Genomic DNA, 23,780 nt, shown 5'->3' with positions numbered 1-23,780 from the left:
CTTTGCTTTCTGCATGGGTTGCTGTTGCCAAGGCTTGTTGGATCCAATCCAGATACCGACACCGCAGCACTCGACATTCTTCGTGGAACAGCTCGAATCCAGCTTCTGGTTGTCATCGACGCCTCCTGGTCCCCGTGGCTGAAGAGTCAAGCTTTACCTTCTTCACCTGAAATCACCCGACATTGGTTAGCATCTTCTTCTCGCCTTCCTGCTCACTGGCTAGTGACCCAGACTCTGTCCCCTCTGCTTTCAGTTTCTTCAGATCTCCGATCCACCTTTGGATCCACCCGGACACTTTTCACCTGGACGGCAGCAGCACTTTGCAGCAGCTCTCATTGAAATCTACGACGAACCCCGACACGAAAAGACACCTATCCACCCGGCTTCCTTGAGTGCGGTAACTCGAGTACTCCGTGGGTGTTGACTCTAGAACCTCCTAGTTGTAAAGGAAATTGTTCCTAGTCCACTTCTAAGTGTCCTTAATCTGTAATTTTCCAACCGCGACTTTCCCCATAGAAGTTAAAGGTGATTTGCGGCTGTGTTTAGACATTGCACGCGTCTCCCGTGGGTCCCCTGTGTCACTACCTTGGGTGGTTCCTGGTGGCCCCAGCGGTTCTAAAGGCTCTAGGCCTTGCATCTATGCCAGTCGTGGTTCTTATACCACTTTCTTAGTATATGGTTTGTGACGCCCCTAGGGCTAATCATATATTGTGCTGATTTACTGTGTGCTAAATAAGTTTACTGAATGTACTTTTGCCTCTAGCCTCATAAAGAGACTAGAGGGATGTGTTTAGAATAAATACATATATTTTATATATATATACCTGGTGTAGTTGGCCGACGGGAGCACTCCCTTCCCAGTGCTGAGAATGGCCAACGGCCGTCGCAGCCCCGCCCACTTAATAGAACGCCCGCACCGCGGTGGAATTTCCGCCGCCGTTAAGGCGTTATAGACTGGTAAAACAAGCTGCTTTACATTCCTTCAAGACTTAGCCTGAAGGCTGCTCTCCACAGCTACCTATAGGATAGGTTTCTATAAGGTTGTCTTTAACCTACCATCAATAAGGTGTTATTTGGACTGGTGCAAGGTGCCCACTAGAATAGTGGACAGCATATGCCAGGCTAACTTCTCACAAATGCCTTTTATTTATCTGTTTTGTAATTAACAAATAAATACAAAACATTGTAATTTACATTGCTAATAGCTCAAACTCTTGTAAATAGGAGACCTATTTCCTTGCAAAGAAGCAGCCGCCATTGTCCCGGCCTGCTTGGAAAGTGAAAGCACGTGTGGCGCGCCGAATGTTGCAGAAAAGCCTGTTCTGGCTGCAGTAGGAGAAACTCATTTGAAAACCAGCATTAGATTGTGCTGTGCAGCAGGAGGCATAAGCGTGCACCAGGTTCTATGCATGAAAACCAGTCATGTGGGAAACCAGCATTAAAGTATGCTGTGTAGAGTGAGACACAAGTGTGCACAAGAACCTGTGCCTTAATAACAGCATTATGGAAAACCAGCATTAGAGTGTGCTGAGGGGTCCATGTATGAAAACTATCATTAGTGTGTGCTTTGAGGCATGAGGCATGAGAGTGCACCAGGATCCGTGTGCAAAAACCTGCCTTGTGGGAAACCAGCATTAGATTGTGCTGTGCAGCATGAGGCATGAGCGTGTACCAGTATCCGTGTGCGAAAACCAGCCATGTGGGAAACTAGCATTAGTGTTTGCTGTGCAGCACGAGACATGAGCGTTCGCCAGGACCCGTGCATTAAAACGAGCCCTGTGAAAAACCAGCATTAGTGTGTGCTGTGCAAGGTGAGACATGCACATGCACCAGGATCTGTGCGCAAAAGCCAGCCATGTGGGAAACCAGCATTAGAATGTGTTGTGATGCGTGAGACACAAGCGTGCACCAAGATCCGTGTATGAAAGCCAGCATCAAAATGTGTGCAGTGCTACGTGAGACACAAGTGTGCACCAGGATAAGTGCATGAAAAATACCCCTGTGGAAAACCAGCATTAGTGGGTACTGTGCAGCATGATCGTGCACCAGAACAAGTGCATAAAAACTAGACATGTGGAAAATTAATATGTGTGCTGTGCAGCATGCGACACAAGCGCGCACCAGGATTTGTGTAGGAAAACCTGCCCTGCTCTGTGGAAAACCAGCATTAGAGTGTGCTGTGCAGTGAGTGACATGAGCATGAACCAGAATTCCTGTACAAAAACCTGCCACGTAGGAAGCTGGCACCAGAATGTATGCCGTGAGCCACCAGTGTGCACCAGGATCTGTGTACGAACAAAGGCAGTAAGGGAACTAGTCCCAGAATGTGTGCTGTGCAGCCTGAGACACGAGTGTGCACCAGTATCTGCGCACGAAAACCAGTAATGTGAGAAACGAACATCAGAATGTGTGCCACCAGTAACCATGTATGACAAGCATTTGCAATGCAATAGGTGTCGCATTTGCTAGAGTTTAAGCTATAGGCATTGTAAATGACAATGACTTTTATTTATCTGTTTTGCTAATTAACACATAAATAAAAGGCATCATCATTTACAATGCCAATAGTTCAAACTCTTGTAAATGCGAGACCTTTTCAAAGACAAGGCGGTACTAAGGAAGGACTTACAAGCATATTATTGAATCAGAGGCCAGCATTTAAGAAGGACAATGACACAAGCCAATGGCAAATATGTGAGGCGAGTGGGCGGGGCTTCTATTCCATGCTCCAGTACATCATGCCACAGAGTAGCGCATGCGCTACCCAGGCTCAACCAAAAAAAGAAGTAAAAAACATTGTCATTTACAACGCCAATAGCTCTAACTATCATAAAAGTATGACTGATTGCGTTGCCAATGCTTGTTTAATTAGCATGGACACAAAAAGATAGGGCAGCTGGTAAAATACCAAGGATGTTGTATGAGTCACACTAAACATGCATTGTTATTCAATTTATTGTGCAAGTTATATGAAAATCAAAACACTTTCTTTCCCCATTTTAATACTTTGCTTTTTCCATTGCCTTTTTAGGTCTCGTCCTTTACCATTGCGAAGCAATGGGAAATGGGGGAGAATTCAAGTGCTCGATCGGCTAGTGAAACCACTGGCGTTTCTTCACAGTGCATGTGAGGTCACGTGGCCACAAAGCGGGTCACGTGACCACACAAGCACGAGCATCTCCCTAATCCGCCTGCCCCCACCAGGCTCGCATTCCCGCCCCCTCACCAGGCCGCACATCTGCCTGCCACACTTCTCCTCCCCTCGCAGGCCGTGTTCCCTCCCACCTTTCCTCCTCTCTCTCCCTCTCTCTCCGTACATCCTTTAACTGTGTGACTGAAGCCTCCATTACTGTTGCCTTTATAAGGGTCGCTTGCCTTTATGTTTCTGGTGCACGTACATGTATCCCAAGCTGCACGCGCGCTTCCTTGTATTTTCTGTGCTGTTCACACCGCCGCGTGACTGAAGCTTGCATTACTGTTCCCATTGTAATGGGCGCTTCCCTTTAGGTTTCTCGATACATGTTTCCAAAGCGAGGGAAGCACTTGAATTGAATTTTCTGTGCTATTCACATCACCTGTGCGAGTAAAGCTTGCCCTACTGTTTCTTGTGTGAGGGATGTTGCCCTAATGTTTCGATGTGCATCTATGTCCATGAACGCGCTTCTATCCGCCCGAGCCGCCTGCCTCCACATCAAAGCCGGCATTTCTCCTCCCCTTATTATTCACTGCATGGCCGGCCGGCCGGCACATCAAAGGCTGCTGCTCCCCATGCGTCTCGTCACCCTTCCTCCCTTGCTTCCAGTTAGAGCCTTGGTTTCCTGTTGCTTGTTGAGTAAGCGGTCAACTTAAAAAAATACAATTGCACGAGATACCAGCAGAAGACTGAAAGCATGTTGCTGAGAGACATGTTTTCTCAATTGCGAGGTGTGCCTTTGCATAAAAAAAAACTACAGAAGGTACCAGCAAACCGCCTTTTACTCTGTCATGGAATGTCACAAACCTTAATGAAAAAAGCTGCGATTTTTCACACCCGTTTCCACCCGTTGTGCTTTCTTTGTTCACATTCGTTTTCTTTCTTTATTCCCTTCTTCTTTTACCCATGCCCTCTTGAGCCTTTTTCTGTTCTTCCCATTGTGTCGGCGCTCCTCGTTTCCGGTTTCTACTCCTCGATTCCCCCATTTAACCATCTTTCTAGCCTCTCTGCTCGCCCTATTTTTTCCCATCTGCCTATCCCACCCTAACCACTGTTCCTCCTCCCTCTCCCCATAACTAATCTTCTTCCCCTTTACCCAAACTCTCCCCTCCCCCGTCTCGCTCTCACCCCTCGCTATCAGTCACCCTAGGCCACGGATCAACAATTCAAATTGGAGGAAAGGTTTGCCTGCCCGGTAGCCTTTGCGACGGCTCTTAACATTATAGAGCAGATGCCACGCACCCACCGAGAGAGATAATAATACAAATAAGTATTGATCTGACTACCACCTTCCGTTTCCCCTTCCAGTATGTTTGACTCTTTCCATCCGTCTATCCCCCGTTGCTGGACCCCTCCCCTGCTTCTCCTCTGGGAGCAGGGGCGTAGCTACCATTGGTGCAGCAGGTGCAGTGACACCGGGACCTATTGCACCCTGATAAATGTTGCATTTTACTGCCACATCAGCATAGGGAGCATGTTGCTTCCATGCACCAAGGCCAATGGCATCCTTCTACACCACCGCTTCGGAGAGAGGGATTTTACTCTCTGAGTCTATCCCGAGTCTTTCTTCTTGTGTCATTGTCCTACTCGTGGGTCTCTCCATCTCTGAATTGCATGATCTCTTTTTAACCCTTACGGTTTTTCATTTAGTGGTATTTATTGCTATTCTAGACGAGATTGGTGTTTTATCACACAGCTGAATGGTGCAAAGTTTACCGACCTCACAAGGATGAGAGGCTGGGAGGGGCACTCGGGCTCGAACATACGACCTTCAGACTTCACGTGCATGCCTGCCATTCATTTTGGTGCGTTGGTGTAAAGAGCTATCATTTGCGCCTTGTCTTGTCTCTCTTTTACCGCCTCTCGCTATTGCCCTTCGCCGCCGCTCTTTTCTCTTCATCGCTCCCGCTGTCGTCCTCTCTCTCCCTCTCTAGCTGTCTCTGTTGCATTGTGTTCTCACTGCCGTGATCAATCTCTCTCATGCCTTTTTGCCTCTCTCCTGATGTCTCTGTTTTTGCCCTCTCGCTCCCTCGGCCTGTTGAAATTCCTAGCAGTCCCATATTATCTATCTGCACTGTCTCTCCCTGTTCTGCTCTGTCTGCGTCGCTCTGTCACTCTCTGCTCAAGTCACTCGTTGGTATTCCTCTGCACCCTCTCACCCTCTCTCTGTCCCACAGTCTCTCTTCCTCCCTTTATCTCGCTGTTGTCTCTAGCTCTCCGCTTCTCGCCCAAACCGTTATCGCCCGACTTTGTCCTGCTAACTTCCTGGGTAGCCCCCCCCCCCGCCTCTATTCTATTGCCCTTTCATTCCTAAATCTCTGCCTTCATCTAATTTGTTCTCCGTGTCTCGCAACCCCATCTTGCCCCCGTGCTTCTCAACCATTCTCTACTGTTCTTTACCCCTTTTTTGCTCTCCCTCTCTTCTCCAGCCCCCCCCTCTCCCTCCCCCGCAGACTCTCTGTTCGGGCAGTCTCTAACTCTCTCTCATCTCTTCATCATCCTCTCTTTTTTGCTGTTTCTAGCTCAACCCCTCAGCGCTGCGGCCTGACTGGTATGTTATCAGATGTTTGGGTAGCACCCATTCCACCTTCAGGCTGTCAAGACGCTGGGGCTCGCTGCGTCCCAAAACCAACAGCCACACAGGAGGCAATTGAGTCCCAAGCATGAATTACCCCACCGTTCATTCACTCTGCTCCATGGACAGACAAGCCTGTGGAGAAAGGAGGGTGTGGATAAAGTTTGCTGGCATGTCCCTTCGTGGTTTAAGACACTTCTCGTACCGAGAAACATAATGCGCTGGGTGACATGACACAAATAAAATAAAACAAGCATTGGCATAGCCAATAGGTCTCGCTTGTGGGACCTTATAAGTATTTTGTTTGGCAGCACAATATCCTTGTAACAAAATACTTATAAGGTTCCACAAGCGAGACCTATTGGCTATGCCAATGCTTGTTCTTTTTCATTTACCTTTACCCTTAAATTTTTCGCTCGTTTTGAAATTATTTTTCCCCTTTTTTGAACCCCTGCTATTGTTTCTATTCTCTTCCCCTCATGTTATTTTGTTATGATTCAACAATAGTTACTTTGCTTTCACAATGTTTATTAACTTTATTAACTTAATTGCTATTTTCATTACAATTCATTCTCTCTATTTATTTCTGTCTGTCTCTCTTCGTGCAAAAGTTTTAGGTGATTTATCGCCAGAGGCGAGCTTGGCATCCTGTTGAATCGTGTATCCCCTAACTCAGCCCGAGCAGTGATCAGCTGCTTCTGTCTGAACCTGCCCGGCCTGAGTTTTGTTTCCGAAAAGTGCTGAAGAGCAGGGGGCTAAACGATATGATGGGGATACTAGATGTTAAACAACACCTGTATGAACTGTGCCCACTTGTGTTCAAGACGGAGGTCTGGTCACGGGGCCCTGTTTTCACTGAGGTTTTTAGAACAGGAATAACTTCATGTCTTTTGGGCCTGGTGGGGACACCCGATATTTTCAGTGGTGTTTATGCTAACAGCGTCGCTGACATCAACATTTTTGGTGCGCATTATGCTGTCTGATTCCTGTATTTGCTGAACATCCACACGTCCTCACGTATCCCGGGCTCTTCATGCCTGGTAGAGATTGAGCTTCTGAAAGGGCAGAGGTCTTAAGTATATGCATTCATGTTATGGTGTTTATTGAAAATTAATAATCTAATAACATTTTAGCACTGTCCGAGCCTGGAAATTAGGTAGAACTGCAGGCTGGGATCAGCTGAGCTGAATGTATTGTCAGTCATCAGGAAAGCCCTGTAATTACTCTGTATTGTTCCTCTTGGGCCGCAAAACCCGTTTTTAGATCGAGCTATTATATCCAGCAGGGATTAATAGCTCAAACATATAGTAGGGGAAACAAACTCTTGACCAAGCGGTTTACGTGCAGTTCATGTGAATTACTCGTGTGAGACGCGCATCCACGTCAAACCCATCAGCCTCGCAGCACCAGACTTCAATGGAATGCCTCCCAAGCTTCTCCCCCGCCCCCGCCATGAGACTTCAAAGTAATGCGCCGAATGCTCTGAAGTGATTGTTTTTCACGCGCTCTGCAGGTCACCATTTGCGGCCGCTAGCGCTTTCATCCCTATCACACCCCCCGTTCCTACTTCCCCTCCCACCTCCCAAACAGCATTGAGCCGTGAAGACTTGTTTCTATTGCTCTAGCTTGTTCGTATCCCGCACACCTTTCTTTCTGACTGCGCCCATCCCTTGTGCTCGTTCCCCTGACTTTTCTTGTTGGCTCCAAATCACTTTTAAGTCATGCGGTGCCTTTTACTAACTGCCAATCCTTTCTGGGTATTGCTCACCGCGTGCTCCGATCTCTCGCTCTGTCTCCCCATCCCATTCACGCGGCTTCTCTTCTCTTCTCTTCCCTCCCCTTCCTCTCTCACTTGGCCTGTTAACCTTTCTCTGCTTGCATTCGTTCACCCTTTCTCCACATCATGGTGCTGCCACCACTTCCCCAATGTGTTTTGAACGATTCTAGCTACATGTAAGCAAGCTACCAAACGGACAGTCTCTACTCTTTGGCCTTGGTCGGTGGTCTTTTTGCTGGTTTATGTACCTGTGAGTTTCTGAACTACGCACATCGCCTGCACCTTCCCCATCTACCCCTGCACCTCCCTCTCCCCCACTACAGAGCGCGTCTCACGGCCGTGCTTTCACTTTCACGGCCGTGAGGCCGTGTCTCTTTCATGGCCAATGCTTGTTTTTCTAGCTCCTCTTGCGGCGAACCAACAAGCTCACTCGAAATGCCCAGAACGTTTACTTGTTGCTGGGAAGACATATTTGCGGGTAAACACCCCTGAAGCTGTGATGTGTGCTTGCCTGGATATCTCTTTGCCAGTTAGACGTTTCATTCATAAAGGTTCAGAATATTAATGCTCTATTGAGTCCGTGTGCGCGATGAGTGCATATCTTCAGATGTTGCATCGGGCACAAACAGTCAGCATTGCCGAGCCGCTGACAGACTGCAGACTTTCTGCCCTGAAAACCTCCCTCCGGCTCTAGGATCGACACATTCCACCCCTAAACCCATAGTTGTGTTTTTCCCCTCTTTCCCAATGACCCTCCTCCCCAAATCACACACTGCTTTACACCACAGTATGAGGTCACGCCTACAAACTTCCAAAGCATGCCTCCCAGGGCGTCTGAAGCACCTCGATGCCGTCAAACAAGCGCTGCTCTGACTGCACTCCCTCCCCACTCTCTCTTTCTCACTCTTTCCCTTTCGCTCCCTCCCTCTCTCTCTTTATCTTTCCTCCCTCTCTTTCTGTCTTTCTCCTCTCTCTTTCTCTCTCTCCCGCTCTCTCTTCTCCCTCCTTCTCTTTCCCTCCCTCCCTCCCTCTATACCTCTCCTCTCTCCCCCCCCTTTTTTCTCTCTCTCTCTCTCTCCTCCCTCTCACTCTCTCCTCTGTTGATCGTCCTCCCCCACACACAACCCCCAAACATATCCCCACGCACAATCCCACACACACAACCCTCCACACAAAACCCCCCACACAAAACCCCCCACACAGACCCCACACACAACCCCCCACCCCCCCACACACCCCCCCCCCACAACCGCCCCCCACACACAACCCCCCACACACACAACCATCTATCTATATATCTATTGCCCTCACTCTATCTATCTATCGCCCTCAGTCTATCTATCTCTCTATTGCCCTCAGTCTATCTATCTATCTATCTATCGCCCTCACTCTATCTATCAACCTCACTCTATCGCCCTCACTCTGTGTATCGCCCTCACTCTATCTATCGCCCTCACTCTATCTATCTGTCGCCCTTACTCTATCTATCGCCCTCGCTCTATCTATCGCCCTCACTCTATCTATCTTAACGCCATCGCTCTATCGCCCTCACTCTATATATCTATCGCCCTCACTCTATATGTCCATCTATCTATCGCCCACACTATCTGTCTATCTATCGCACTCACTCGATCTATCAACATCACTCTATCAATCGATCGCACTCACTCTATCTATCGCCCTCACTCTATCTATCTATCTATCACCGTCACTCTGTCATCCACCCTCTATCTATTTATCGCCCTCCCTCTATCTATCTATCGCCCTCCATCTATCAATCTAACTATCTATCTATTGCACTCACTCTATCTATCTATCGCATCCTCACAGCATTACTCAGCACCAACACAGAACCACTCAGGGCACCACGACATCACTCAGGGGCACCACGACATCACTATGGGGCACTGCCACATCACTATGCGCTATCACAGCATCACTGAACGCTACGGCATCACTCGTCGCCACCACATCACTCGGTGCCACCACAGCATTAATCTGTGCAACCATTCAACAACTGGTTCAAATATGTTCTCTTAATGTTTCAAGCTTTATTACAAATGTCACAAAAAGATGTTAATATTTCTCTTCTGTTCTTGGATTTTCGTCACAATAAAATACACTGAACATAATCTTCACAAAATTTATTTACAAAAGTTAAAGCTGTTGCCATTATAAATGACAATAACTTTATTTAAGTATTATAATTTTTTTTTTTTAAAGCCATTGTTATTTATAATATCAATACATCTAAGTCACGTAAATACAACACATATTGCATTACAAATGCTATAAGTGTCACATTTGCAAAAGTTAAAACTATTGGCATTGTAAATGACAAAGCTATTCATTTCGCTATTTTCAAAACCAACACATGAATACAATATTTGTCATTTACAATACCAATAGCTCAAACTTTCCTAATGCGAGACCTATTGCATTGCAAATGCTTGTTTACTGACTGGGCAAACAATTTGGTGTTAGGCAATGCTCGTTTCGGAGTGCCCACTTAAATGACATTGTTATCTATGTGGAAAACGGCAAACAGCTACTGGTCCACCGTTAGATTTCCTTTAACCATAACAGACTTAGTGACCATACTCACTGGACACAAAAAATACTGGAGTCAGTTATGGTTTTGCAAGTTACTGCTTTTTACTAGGGTAGTGACCTTACATTTTCTGGTGCATTGAAGCAGTTTTAAGATCTTCTTCGAGAAACTCTAAGAAGATATATATATATATATATATATATATATATATATATATATATAATGTTTCCCTCGTCTTAACTTCTTGATTTTGCTAGCAAAAGTGTCACACATAGTTATTGAAGATCACTCATAATTACACTGAAATTATGAAAATGTCACACATAAGCAATCTGAAACCTTGGAAGCTATGCTGTGGGGTCTCACCCATAGTTCCTGCACACCCAGTATCATTCTTATTAAAAATACCTCAAAATACTGCATACTCATTCTTCAAGCGTTAAAGAGGATTACGCCATTACATTCAATGAAAAATGAACGTATTTTTTTAGAGTGATATAGGGTTGAAAATCGGGTAACTCCATTAAAGTCTATAAATGCATTTTGTTTGTCAGGCGGGTAAATAGAAAAAAAGGAAGTGTCCTAAGCCATTAAATGAGTGAGTTGACAGGGATGTAATATTTGCCTTAAGTGAGCAGAAGTCCTTCGTCAGGGCGCAAGTGGTACTGGTACCCACAGCTACGCAGCACGTGCGGTACGACCATGAGGTACACAACGGGCCACACAGTAGCATGGTGCGCGCGCCGTTTTACGTAAGCGCTGGTTGGTAGAACCCCTGCCCAGTTGGTGTGAAGTTGCTTTACCGGCTACGTACCAAACACGATTCTAATCACGCATACTTCAGTCAGCGTTCTGCCGCATTTCGGCGCTACTAGATACTCAGGGCGGAGCAGAACGTAAGCTCGTGCAGCCACGTGATAGTTAAATGTTTCTAGGGATGTGTAAGAGCCGCTTCTCTAATTGAAATTACGGTATAGAAGACGAAGACGTCGGTTAAAGGAGTCAAACCGGACAACGGATTTCAGCCTCAACGGACTGTGGAGGGAAATTCTGTTCACGTGGTCATCCTACGACACGTGTGGACTGAGGTTTTCCTGAGGCCCTTGTACGGGGTTGAACCGTAAGACGTGTTGCGTTGTTTCTCATCCATGACTGTCCAATCTAATGATACTTGTTTCCTTAGTACCTAAGTAATGTTCACAATAATGTACGCATACATAACGTACGCATACATATATAAAACATATGGAACCCTGCTCCATATGTTTTATATATCCGTAATTGAGCAGTTACATTCTTATGCATATTTATATTCCACACGGGTTAAACGAATTCTGTGTGTCATCTATTTTTAATATGGGGAGTAAAAGTACTTTTCAGTTGCTGCAAAGCAACAGGTTTTGACTATGTAATAATTTCTTGTTCAGATTTGTCCTCTGTAGTAATGGTTTTCCGCCCGTTCTGTACGGCAGAATGTTATTTGTTTGCGGCTCTCTGAAATTTCCACCATCCCAAAGAATATATATATATATATATATATATATATATATATATATGTGTGTGTATATATATATATGTGTGTATATATATATATATGTGTGTATATATATATATGTGTGTATATATATATATATATGTGTGTATATATATATATATGTGTGTATATATATGTGTGTGTATATATATATATGTGTGTGTGTATATATATATATGTGTGTGTATATATATATATGTGTGTGTATATATATATATGTGTGTGTGTATATATATATATGTGTGTGTATATATATGTGTGTGTGTGTATATATATGTGTGTGTGTGTATATATATGTGTGTGTGTGTATATATATGTGTGTGTGTGTGTATATATATATTCACAGAAAAAACCATAGGTTATAGACCATATATAGTTAGGAATTAGCATTTACAAAACCTTGAAAATTCACTGAAAAAACCATAGGTTATAGACCATATATAGTTAGGAATTAGCATTTAAAAAACCTTATTTTACTCACACAAAACCATTGAAATTCCATATATAGTTAGTTGCACTAACTATATATCGCGCACCCGTAATCCACTGCTGATGATGTCACATATTACATCATTCATGACATGGTCAGTGACATCACTGATGACATCACTGATGACATCTCAAATGACATCACTGATGACAACATCCAGTGATTATGTGTTTCTGTAAAGTTTAAATATGTTTTACATATTGAAGAATGAGTGGATGTATAAGTGTCTCAATGAAGGTTTTAGTAGGTGCGTGATTGACTGTATGAGTGAGTGATTAAATGCGTCTTACTAAATGCACGGGTTAGTGACTAAACTGTCTGAAAGTGTGCATCAGCATGTCTGTTGTTGTGCAAGCTGCTGCATGTGTTGATCAGTAGCTATATAAGTAGCTATATGGGTTATTGATTGGTTGCACAAGTATTTGTATGGGAGACTGAGTGTGTGTATGACTGGCTGGGAGGTGTGTGACTCTGTGCAGATCAATGTGTACTTGTATCAGTGATTCTATAAGAGAGTAAGTATGTGTTAGTATATGTTTTAAAATGTAAGGTACTCTATGTTTAACTGTGTAGATTAGAAAATGGAACTGTGATTGATTCTTTACAGGACTGACTAGGTGTGTGAGTAACTCCATGGATGAGTGGCAGAGTGTGAGTGTCTGTATAGGTGTATGAGTGCATATGATAGTGTTGTAAAGATGAGTGATTGTATGTATGAATGATTGTATGGGTGAATGAGTGAATGTGTGTGTAGACGTAGGAATCAGTGAGTGGGTATGTAGTAACTAGTATTGGTGTGTCAATGGTTTCAAAAATTATACTCTGTATTTAACACTGGGTGTAACAGAGGTTATATTAAAGTGTGAGGAGATGCATTGTATTGTCACATTAATGATATCATCATTGATGTGACCATTGATGTCAAATGAGATATCATCAGTGATGTCATTTGAGATGTCATCAGTGATGTCATCAGTGATGTCACTGACCATGTCATGAATGATGTAATATGTGACATCATCAGCAGTGGATTACGGGTGCGCGATATATAGTTAGTGCAACTAACTATATATGGAATTTCAATGGTTTTGTGTGAGTAAAATAAGGTTTTTTAAATGCTAATTCCTAACTATATATGGTCTATAACCTATGGTTTTTTCAGTGAATTTTCAAGGTTTTGTAAATGCTAATTCCTAACTATATATGGTCTATAACCTATGGTTTTTTCTGTGAATTTCATTGGTTTTTTAACAGCTAATATCTGTAGCTGTAAAATGTATTCTTCTTTAAATCCAAAAATATATTTTATATGTTTATGAATAATTTTTTTTTTAAAATATTTTTTTTTCTTCGTTCCCGCTTCGCGAATCGGGAAGCTTCCCGTTAGCTGACCTTGATGCCGCGAAATAGACCGCGAGCCGGTAAACGTTTCTTTACCGCAACTGCCGCGTTAGAAAACAACATCGTGACGCCTCCCGTCCGCATGACGTTTCGCGTTGTCGCGTGATACGTCATATGACGTGCTACGTTAGCGAACTCGTACGCTTACCGAGTCGCAAAGCACAGGTTTCTGGAAGCAAACCGGGAGGCCCTGCAAAGCGCGTAACGTAAACACAGCAGGTCATGTGACTTGGTAATAACACTTTTCATTGGTTCATTTCACTTTCGGTTTCCTAATGATGTAAGACTAGGTCATATGATCTAAAATGAACACTTTTCATTGGTTGAGAACTATTTTTTTTCCCAAATGGTGAAAATCCCTCCTTCTTTCCTCACTCTGACTTTCATCATTGTGAGAGAAAGACCCTTTGTTACCAGTGAGCAATGGCTTCTTTACTAGCTTCAGCTGGTGCTTCCCCACCACCTCCACCACATCCAAGGAAGAGTGGACCACCTGCTAAAGTTATAATTCAGCAAGAAGAGGAAGAAGAGGAACAGGACGACCTAGATAATCTCCCTATTATGGCCAGAAGATCTGTTGTACCGGAAGTAACGGGACCAGAGGGCAGGGAGATGGTGCCAAATATACAAACGAGATTTCGTGAAGTAAAACAAGTCTGCGTACATTGCAGTGGAATCATTTGCTACGCAGAAAGTAGCATCACTCTGATCAACAGAGCTATTAACAATCATGCTCATGTTTGTCCGAAACTCCCCAAACAATAAATTCTTTTTTTTGTTTTCTTCCTCCTGTTGAGCCCTTTACAATGAATCGTTTTCGTTGCCCCCTCCGAAAAAAAAACAAAAAAAATATAAAACTGTTCAGAAAAATTCAAAAAAAGTAAAAAAAATGTTCAGAAAAATAATAAAAAAAATATAAAACAACAAAAACAATTTAAAAAAAAGTTCTTTTCAGAACTACCTCCCCGTTATAAAAAAATTGGTACAATATTTGCAACTGTGCCAACCTCTATTTCTCTTAGTTCGCTTCCCAGTTCGCTCCCCGGTACGCGAACCGGAAGCGAACCAAAAAATTTTTTTTATAAAAAAGAACAGTAAGTATAAGGGAAGGAAACAGACAGTTATGTTAAAAGAAAGACAGCTATAGGGGAGTAAACTAGAGATACTATTACCCGTAATCCACTGCTGATGATGTCACATATTACATCATTCATGACATGCTCAGTGACATCATCAGCAGAGGATTGCGGGTAACAGTATCCCTAGTTTATTCCCTATAGCTGTGTTTCTTTTAACATAACTGTCTGTTTCCTTCCCTTATACTTACTGTTCTTTTAAAAAAATTTTTTTTAGATCTGTCAGAAACAGTGAAAGTAATGAAATATAAAAGACTACGTAGAATATGAGCACTGTATGCAACAACATTGACACTGACAGAAGCCTCACCTTCTCCATGCCTCCTACACAGTTCTACATGTACATCATAAATGCAAACAGAACAGAATTAATTATACATGTTAAATGGTTTATTTTTGCTGTTCTCAGAATGTATCAAATTTCACTAAAACAGTGACTTGAAGGTATTCATCATATAACAGCGGGGAAAAAAAAACACAATCAAAATGATTGTGTTTAAAAAACCCATACATTACAAATCAGAATTCAGAACTCCTTAAAGTTAACTTACTTTCCATGACGGCCAAGGATGTCCTATGAACAGCTTACACTCTGTTGTGCTGTTATTACTTTCAACCCGCCACTTTCTGAAAGAAAACTTCCATCGTTTTCAAAAACATGTTACATACAATAAATGACTTCTCGCTCTCTACCACACGATTCCACAAGGCCAAATCGTGTCAGAGCCATGTATAACTCTTGGATTTCTTGTAAGCCAATCCCGTCTTTTCGCATTTCCGCAACTTTCAGAATTAAAATGTTGAAGATCATTTACACAATCCTGGACTAGTAATATCTTCCCCTTCTTGCTCAATCATGTTCTACATTTCCTATCACACTGATACTGCTTACTATGAAGCAGACTTACACTACCTTTATGACTAGTACAATTATTTAATTCTCTACATCACTTTTAATCACAAAGCAATGTAAAACAGTAGACAGCATTGCAGACTTACATTCCCTCTACTCCATGTTTTGATTCGCTGCTTCAATTAGCTTATAAAAAGAAATAGTTTTTCTGAACTCATTCAAAGTGCAGTTATTTTTCCATGACGTCCAGTCTTATGGTTAGAAGTTATGTCTCTGTACTACACTTATCCTCAAGGCCAAATAGTGTAGGAGCCATAAGAACTTCTTGAAATTCCTCAGAGCACATCCCGAGATTCTTTCCCTAAAATTTTGGTTTTAAAAACACCAGGTAAGAGTTTTTAAGGTCATATGGCAATTTTTTTTTGAAAATTAAAACAGAATCATTGCAGAATGACCAGCCATTTCTACACTTTAAATAAGCTGTATAATGTCCTGATGTTATTGAAGGACCATCATGATATATAATTGCTACAGTTACAAAAGTCCTTCCTGATATTGACAACTGTGAAGCCACAAAATTTTTAATTAAAGTTGTCAATTTTGTTCCATCAGGCCTACATCGTTGGAACATTAAAATGACATACTGGCCATATGTTCGTATAAATAAAGTGGACATCATTTCAGATTTACATTGGCTACACTCCATGTTGTGATCAGCTGCTTTTACTAGCTTATTAAAAGAGACTGATTTACTGTCTGGCAAAGTTAAATATATAAATCTTTCTGAGTCTACACTAGTAGTAGCTGATACCCTACAGTTCTCGCAGTCATGCTGCCATTGATAAGAAAGCCCAAACAGGTGATCTACATCTACACCTTCATCATGCAATACATCAAGCATATACATTAAAAACTCCTGACAATCTTGCTGACTATTTTGAGAGAATTGTGTTTGGCCTGAACATCTGTCTAACAGATTTCGAATTTCAGACACACTTTCTATGTTTGTTCTATCAGTGCTACATTTCTCTAACACAGAATTTAACAAACTGCAAAATCTTTGATCCGAATTGACCACAATCTGTTCTTTTAAAGTTTCTAGAGAAAAGACAACATTAACCACTACATTAGCATAGCAGTTGACACCAGAACTGTTTTCAAATTGAAAACCAACAACATCTTCAACAGAATCCTTTTTGTTTCTGCTTATAATTTCAGGTTCATCAACTTTTCGTCTTTTTGCTACAACCTCCCCAGTATTGGTCACATTTCTTCGTTTCCGGCCTACCACACGTTTCTCAAACAAAGGATACTGAGGCAAATGTGGCGCATACTCTCTTCTCAACCTATTGTATTCCTTAACACAATCTAGATCCGCACAAATGTTTGTGACATCACACTCAATCAAGTACAATCCCGATAAAGTCCTAACTCGTGACAATGCCACATATGCCATACCCTCCTTGAACACAGAACTGCCAATATTCACCAATGCACAGTCTACACTTAAACCTTGCGATTTATGGATTGTCACCGCATATGCCAAGCAAACAGGAAACTGCTTACGACGAACATATAAGTCTTTTACAAGCAAAAATCTAGCAGAACAACGAGCAATTAGCTGTACTTCCTCAATGCCATCAAATTTAATTTTTAAAAATTCAATTCCATCTCTATTTCTGTATTTCACAAAATCAACAACATTACCCATTGATCCATTTACCAGACCTCTTTCAACATGTAAATTCCTTCTTAAAATTATACGGCAGTTCAAGCACACATTCAGAGTCTTTTCAAAACCCGCAGTTTTAGATATACTCTTCTCTAATGAATCCAATTTTGTTTTCAGATTCTCAGACAAAATAATTGTTGATCCCATATGCTCTACTCTGTCAATAGCTTCCAATTTCACAATCTCTTGCTTTTCTAAATGCAACATTTTGTTGTTGAATTTGGCACATTCTGCAAGAGTTGGCATCAAACATATTCCAGATTTTTTCTCAGTAACTTTCTGAAAAATATTCTCAGGCACAACATCTTCGTCTGGATATAAATTTGTCAGTAATCGTGCATGTAAAGCTTCTTTCCCATGCTCGGTCACTTTTCCAATTCTAACATCTTGTAGAATAGTCTTGTAAACTTCATCCTTTGCCTGACGCATATTTTCATGCAGTTCAGCATAATTGAAGTTTAACCATATATTGACGTTGCCAATACTCCCTAAGCACTTCCTGGTATCTTCATGCGTGAGCATTTTGAACACAGGTTGCCCTTTCACTGGTGTCAGCTGCAGAAGATCTCCAAAAACAATGATGTGTTTGCCACCAAATAACACATCATACTCTGTTTTGAGAACTTCTTGCATTCTCAAATGCACAAAGGCAAGCATAACATTGGAAACCATGCTTACTTCGTCAATGATAAGAAGTTTCATTTTCCTCAAGACTCTTGAAACTTCAAAACAAGCATCTCCAGATAGCTTGTGATATTCTAATTTGTTGTCATGCTCCACTGGCAGCATCAGTAAACGATGTAAAGTAATCCCTTTAATGTTATGTGCTGCCAGTCCAGTTGGAGCGGTGACAACACAAGACAGCGATGACTCTGTCCTTTCCTGCAAATAACATGAAATTGCTTTAATAAGGAAACTTTTTCCAGTTCCCGCTTCTCCACTCACGTACAGTCGGACAGGCTTCAACGACGTACATGAGCACTCTTTCTTATCATGACTTAATCCATGATCAATTTGCATGGTAAGTTCGTCATATATTTTCCTCTGCTCAACGTTGAGTTGTCTTTCCAACTCTTCTAAGTTAACCGCATCCTCCTGAGCATGTGCCATGGCTCTTTCCACTTCATTCATAGCAGTGGCAGCTTCATTTTCGATAAGAGGTCCTCCTAGTGGATCCTGACTCAATGAAGCAGAACTCTGACTGTCCTGAGAACTGTCTCTGGCAATCTCGGCTGCAATCGTTGCTTCCTGCTCAATTTCCACATTCAACATTTCTACATATTTGAGAAAAGCAGGACATTCTATGGTCTCCTTGGCAGCATTGAAAGAGTCTTCGTAACAGAGGAAATCTCCAAGCAGTTCCTCTTCTGTACGCCAAGGCTTAAAAAGTTGCAAAAGTGCTAAATAGAAAAACTCCTTTTTTTCAGGAGATTCGCCACTCAATTTTCGATGGTTTATCAAGTGGCATTTTCTTTGCTTGACCAGACATCCCTCACTTCCTATTACAGCATACACTCCTTTCTCAGTATCTTCTTTGATGTTCCTCTTGAATATGTAATTTTGCAGAACCTCATACAGACAAACATTCTCGAGGTGACTGCTTCGATTTGGATAATATGTATCCAACATGTTGCTCTTCAAAATGTCGGTACTGTTTGGCTCCTTTTCCGCCAAATACTCAATTTCCCGCACAGGTTTCAGAACTCGATTACGCGTTGCAGCAAGACCAACACTCGCCCAAACGATACTCCTGGACTTGGCATAGAGACTTGCTGAAGACAACCGGTCAGAACATTCGTAAGCTCCGATTTCTCGATGCGACAACATCTTCAGACTGAAACTGTACAACTTCTTGCTGAGGCTCTTTTCATGGGAAATGTCCTCCCACATATCCTTCAATTCTGTCTTCTCTTTTTTGGTGATGTAAGATGTCACATACCTAGCCACAGCCATACAGTTATCAGCCACAAACTGTATATCCATGTTAGCATTCCACATGGACAAAATCACCGGGTTGTAGTCGTTGATGTACTTAGACTCTTCGTTCCTCTTCAAATTGTATGTGTTTTTAGGTGATTTCTTCATCACATTATGTCGCAGCGAAGACATCAAACTGTTCACTCTTCCTTTAGAAATCACCGATCGTGGAAAGCCGAAACGACATTTGGTGTAGAACTTGTCTTTGTTCCGGAATTTACGACGACAGTACTTTCCACATCGATGGCTTTGGAAACGTAGAACTTTTTCTCTTAGGCTTTTTTTCTCCTTTGCGTTTGGAACAGCACACGTAGAATACTGTTCTATGAAACTCATCACTGAGTCGTCTGCATCCGTTCCAAATTTAGGTGCATCCTTGATCCACAGCAACATATGTATATGAGGAGCACCTCTTGCTTGGTACTCCTTCCTCCAGAAGAAATCCAACACCTCTCCAAGAGGTGGATTCTTCTTATTCATGATGAAAGACATCATAGCTTCAAATCTATGATTGAAGTACCTACATACATTGACTGGATCCAAAGAGCACAGTTCTCCGGGTGTCTTGAATTCGATGTTTTCTACGTTAGCATTTGCCTCTCGTAGAAATTCAAGTAAGTCTTCCCAGCCATACTCAGCACAGCTCAAAGTGAGGAACCATGTGGGAGTTCCTAAGTTCCTCAGCATACATTTTAAATCACCATGACGACGGTACCAGTACTCATTAGTACCACGCTGACACGCCATGAGATTAATCAGGTGAGAATCCAAAATACTGTCTTGGACATTGACTTTATCCATAAAGTCACTTGCCGAGATGTTTTGCATGTGTATACCACTTTTCAAGATGTGGTTCACTGCATATGACAGTCCAGACAGATCACTTTCAAACAGGAGATGAAACAAATAAGGAATGCATTGTCGAAACCTAGGATCTCCTGCATACAATCGCAAAGTCCGGTATTCAGAAGCAGGAATTTGATGAGGTCGCTCATCATATCTTCCTCCCTGACCTGTTGGAAAAAGCTGTGGGAAACACCGAGCTTCCAAACTTTCCTCCCAAACACTAATGGGACTCCCTTTCGCTTGTTTCATTTGAAACAACTCAATAGCATTCCCCATGACTTCCTTGGAATGCAAAGGATGAACACTATAATGTTCATATATTTCTTCACTAGTACAGGGTTCTACTTTCTCAATTTGACCAGCACACAAATCGCTATCCTCTTCCTCACTTACTTCCTCTTCTGCAACATATACATTTTTATAGTATTTATTATATTTTTTCAAATACAATGTTGCCCTTTTGACTTTCCTAACATCTACTAAATCTTGCCATATTTTCTTATTCTTTGTCGGAACCCCATTAACTAAGATAACCAGAGGTTCCTCTTCCACTTTTTCTACTCCAATTGTGTTAATGTTTTTCTTCAAATCTAGAGGCAAATAAACAACTCTTCCCTTTAATCCTCTCTGTAAATCTGATGGAGGCAATTTCCCTGTCTTTGGCTCCATTCTTACAATAGCCTGAAAGGGATGGATACTTTGAATCAAAATAGATTCATAAGTATTTAAATCCTTCAATTCAGAAGGAATTTCAACCAATTCCAGATTATTATGAACTGCTCTAGCAGGCATCTGGTTTTGATTTAATTTGTTACAACAATAAGTACACACACGTTGATCCAATCCCAAATCAAAACAATTTTCTACCATCAAGTATGTTGTAAAATCCTTCCATTCACTATTATTTTCCCTTTCACTTTTTCCATATAAATCCACTAACTTAGTTTGATTCTTATAATAAGTGCGTCGACAACACACACAAGTGAAATTTGGCCTCTCACTTGATTTCACCTCAAACGTCGCAATTTCCCTCTGGAAATTATCTGTACTGGAAACCTGTACACTATCTTCCACATTACTCTCTTCTTCTTGGTCAATTTCAACATTCTCCTCTTTACTTCCAAAGTAACAAAACTCAATTTCTTCACATATATTTTTCACATCTATTTCAGAACCATGCAAAAGAGCAGCGCATAATTGTTTTAGCATAATTGCTGGACTCTTAGCATAATACAACATTCTAACTAATTTCCTCACTTTATTATGATGCACTGCTAGCATCCTGAAATGATGAAAAACACTCTGGCATACTCTCCTGGAAAGACAAGCCAGTGAATGACCATGCAAACCTATCACTTCTCTCACTCTGCAAGGATCTAATTCTTGCAACAACTTCATTTTCTGCTTCAAACTTTTCTTACTAAATGACCGTATAAAATCACAAAGCAAATTGATGGAATCCTGTCGTACACTGCAAATACTACTACACTTCCAGGTGTACACAGGACCCTTAGGACGTCTCCCTAAAACCTCATTACCTAACACCTCTTCTATCTCTGTTCTCACAAGTTTTTCTTTTTCAACTGGACAACCATCTTTCACTTCATAAGCTCGACCACTGGTGTCAACTGCATGCACCAAATCATTATCCTGGAAATAACTCTCCTCATTAAAAAATGCCTCAGAGCTTGAACTATGCATCCATTCTCCAGAAAAAACTTCACAAAAATTACTACGATTAACTATTCTCTTCCATCTACTATTTCTTTTGAAATCATAAATTACCTTGTTTAGCTTCCTAATTCTATTGATTGTCAAAATAAATAACTTACGTTTAATTTCAAAGGCCTGATCAATAACTTTCTCAACTATTTTTTTTCTCTTATAAAAAACCACTTTCTGCTGACCTTTCTTAATATTTTTTAACAAATTCCCAATTATCCTGTTGCGGAACATTCGTTTACGAATATCCGTAAACTGTTGTTTCCTTCTACTTTCATGCATAGAGTTATCTCTTACTCTAGCAGTAACATTTCTCATTGGCCTTTCCTTACCATTTGAATTCGGTCTCCTTTTCTGGAGTGAAACATTTTCTGTAGTAATATTTTTTTTACTAGACATATTTCTTATGACTGTTTTTCGACTCTTACCCGGTGCTTTCTTGGTGACTTGACAAATCTTTTTGTTAGAGGACTGCTGCAATATTCCATGCTCCTGCTGTCTTTGACGTTTTCCAGCCTTTCTTACTCTTTCTTTGCTAGGCATCCTAAAATCTTGAAATAATGTGCAGTTGAATCTGTGGTAAAATATAATAAAAAATGTTATTAACCACTATTACCCAACAGTAAATTAATAACAGTCATCAAAAACTTAACACACTACTTAAGTATATAATATACTGAAGCCTATCTTCAATTTTTCACTGAACAGGACTCATCTCTTCTTAACCTTGGATAAACCTCACCTACTCTGTGTCCCCTGCACATAATTAAATGTAAAGGGGCAGATTTATATTAACTAGCACATCCCCAGGGATGCACCAGTTAACGTGCACCGCTGCTCTGCCACCCACGGTGTGCCGCATTTACAATCAGATAGGACAAAGCTACATCAAAACCCTGCGCCTGCTTGAAGCAGGCATAGATCTTGACGCAGGTAGGCTGAAAGCTAAAGCAACAACTAAGTGTCGTGTGCAGAACTTACAAAAAAGGAAAAATGGCGTTTAAACCAGTAATGAGACCATGCTAACGTAATACAGAGTAAAAATATCCAGGATCTACATCAGTTTGGGGTTCACGAACCTGGCAGGTACAAGGCACTGAGGCTTTCCACCGTGCATGTCTCATCCCAAAACATATGTTGTTTGTGAATGAAACAATTTCCCAGACCAAATGCTTTGGATTGGCTACTTCTAAAAAATTAAACACCCCTACTATCCCGGAGTTAGAGGAATACGATGGTTGGAGTAATTTTACTCGTTGTCTATTAAAGATTTACAGGCCCTACTCCGTAATTCTTCCTTTAACATTTCCAGTATAAATCCAAAAGGTTGACTGCTTTGGCAACGTGCCTTATCCACGGTTTAATAACGCTGCCTTTTGCTTTATATAAGTTTTCAAATTGTATGAAATATATACCAATAGGTCGTTATTAACCTTTAGGTAGTGGTTTTCTTCATCAAGTCTGGTCGCTTCCATACACATACAGATTTTCAAAGATGATCAAGAACTTTATCTGAATGGAGAGGAATGCACTGAGACGCCAGATCATTCACTAATGTGTAGGCACAGACAGTTACACGGTTCATGCAACAAACACCGACCAAATATGGCTTGCGTGTTGCAAGGCACGCCAGTTCCTGCTATCATCCCCACGTTCAAGTTCTTGGAAAATGGTAGTTATTTGATGCTCAATAATGAAGATTGTTCTGGGTTAATTAAAAGTATTCATTTTATCGTAACAGTAAATGAACGGGTTATTTGCTGCAGAAATGTTCTATTTCCTCCCACACATGAACATAGGGAGTTTTCAATCTGGCCACAAATACCAACCTTGGGAGCACATTTCAACAGCATGGCAAGAATAAGAGCTCTTTTGTCTCAGAGAGAGGTGGCCTTGAGTTCGGCCCGTGAAACTTTCGTGCTTCACATAGCGAACACCCGTACAGAGGTGCAGACCCTTTTAAATACAGATTCGACTTTGCATTTCAGCAAGA

The 23,780-nt window shown here is 41.7% G+C and overlaps 1 protein-coding gene across 7 annotated transcripts in view; it reads left to right on the top strand.

Annotated features, from left to right (window-relative positions):
* Nucleotides 1-10,934: 10,934 nt before the first annotated feature.
* KANSL1L (KAT8 regulatory NSL complex subunit 1 like) overlaps nucleotides 10,935-23,780 on the top strand; it is a 3,925,143-nt gene continuing 3,912,297 nt past the window's right edge. For 6 of the 7 annotated variants that reach the window (XM_078680571.1, XM_078680572.1, XM_078680570.1 and 3 more), the window contains exon 1: nucleotides 10,935-11,216. The gene's annotated coding sequence lies outside the window, so the exon portion shown is untranslated. The remainder of the gene's footprint in view (nucleotides 11,217-23,780) is intronic. The other variant, XM_078680566.1, reaches the window with a different exon arrangement.

The sequence above is a fragment of the Lissotriton helveticus genome, chromosome 3_1 (genome assembly GCF_964261635.1).
Source record: "Lissotriton helveticus chromosome 3_1, aLisHel1.1, whole genome shotgun sequence".
Classification (NCBI taxonomy): Eukaryota; Metazoa; Chordata; class Amphibia; order Caudata; family Salamandridae; genus Lissotriton; species Lissotriton helveticus.
Note: the sequence above shows the minus strand (reverse complement) of the source record. Positions and strands in the feature narration are given on the sequence as shown.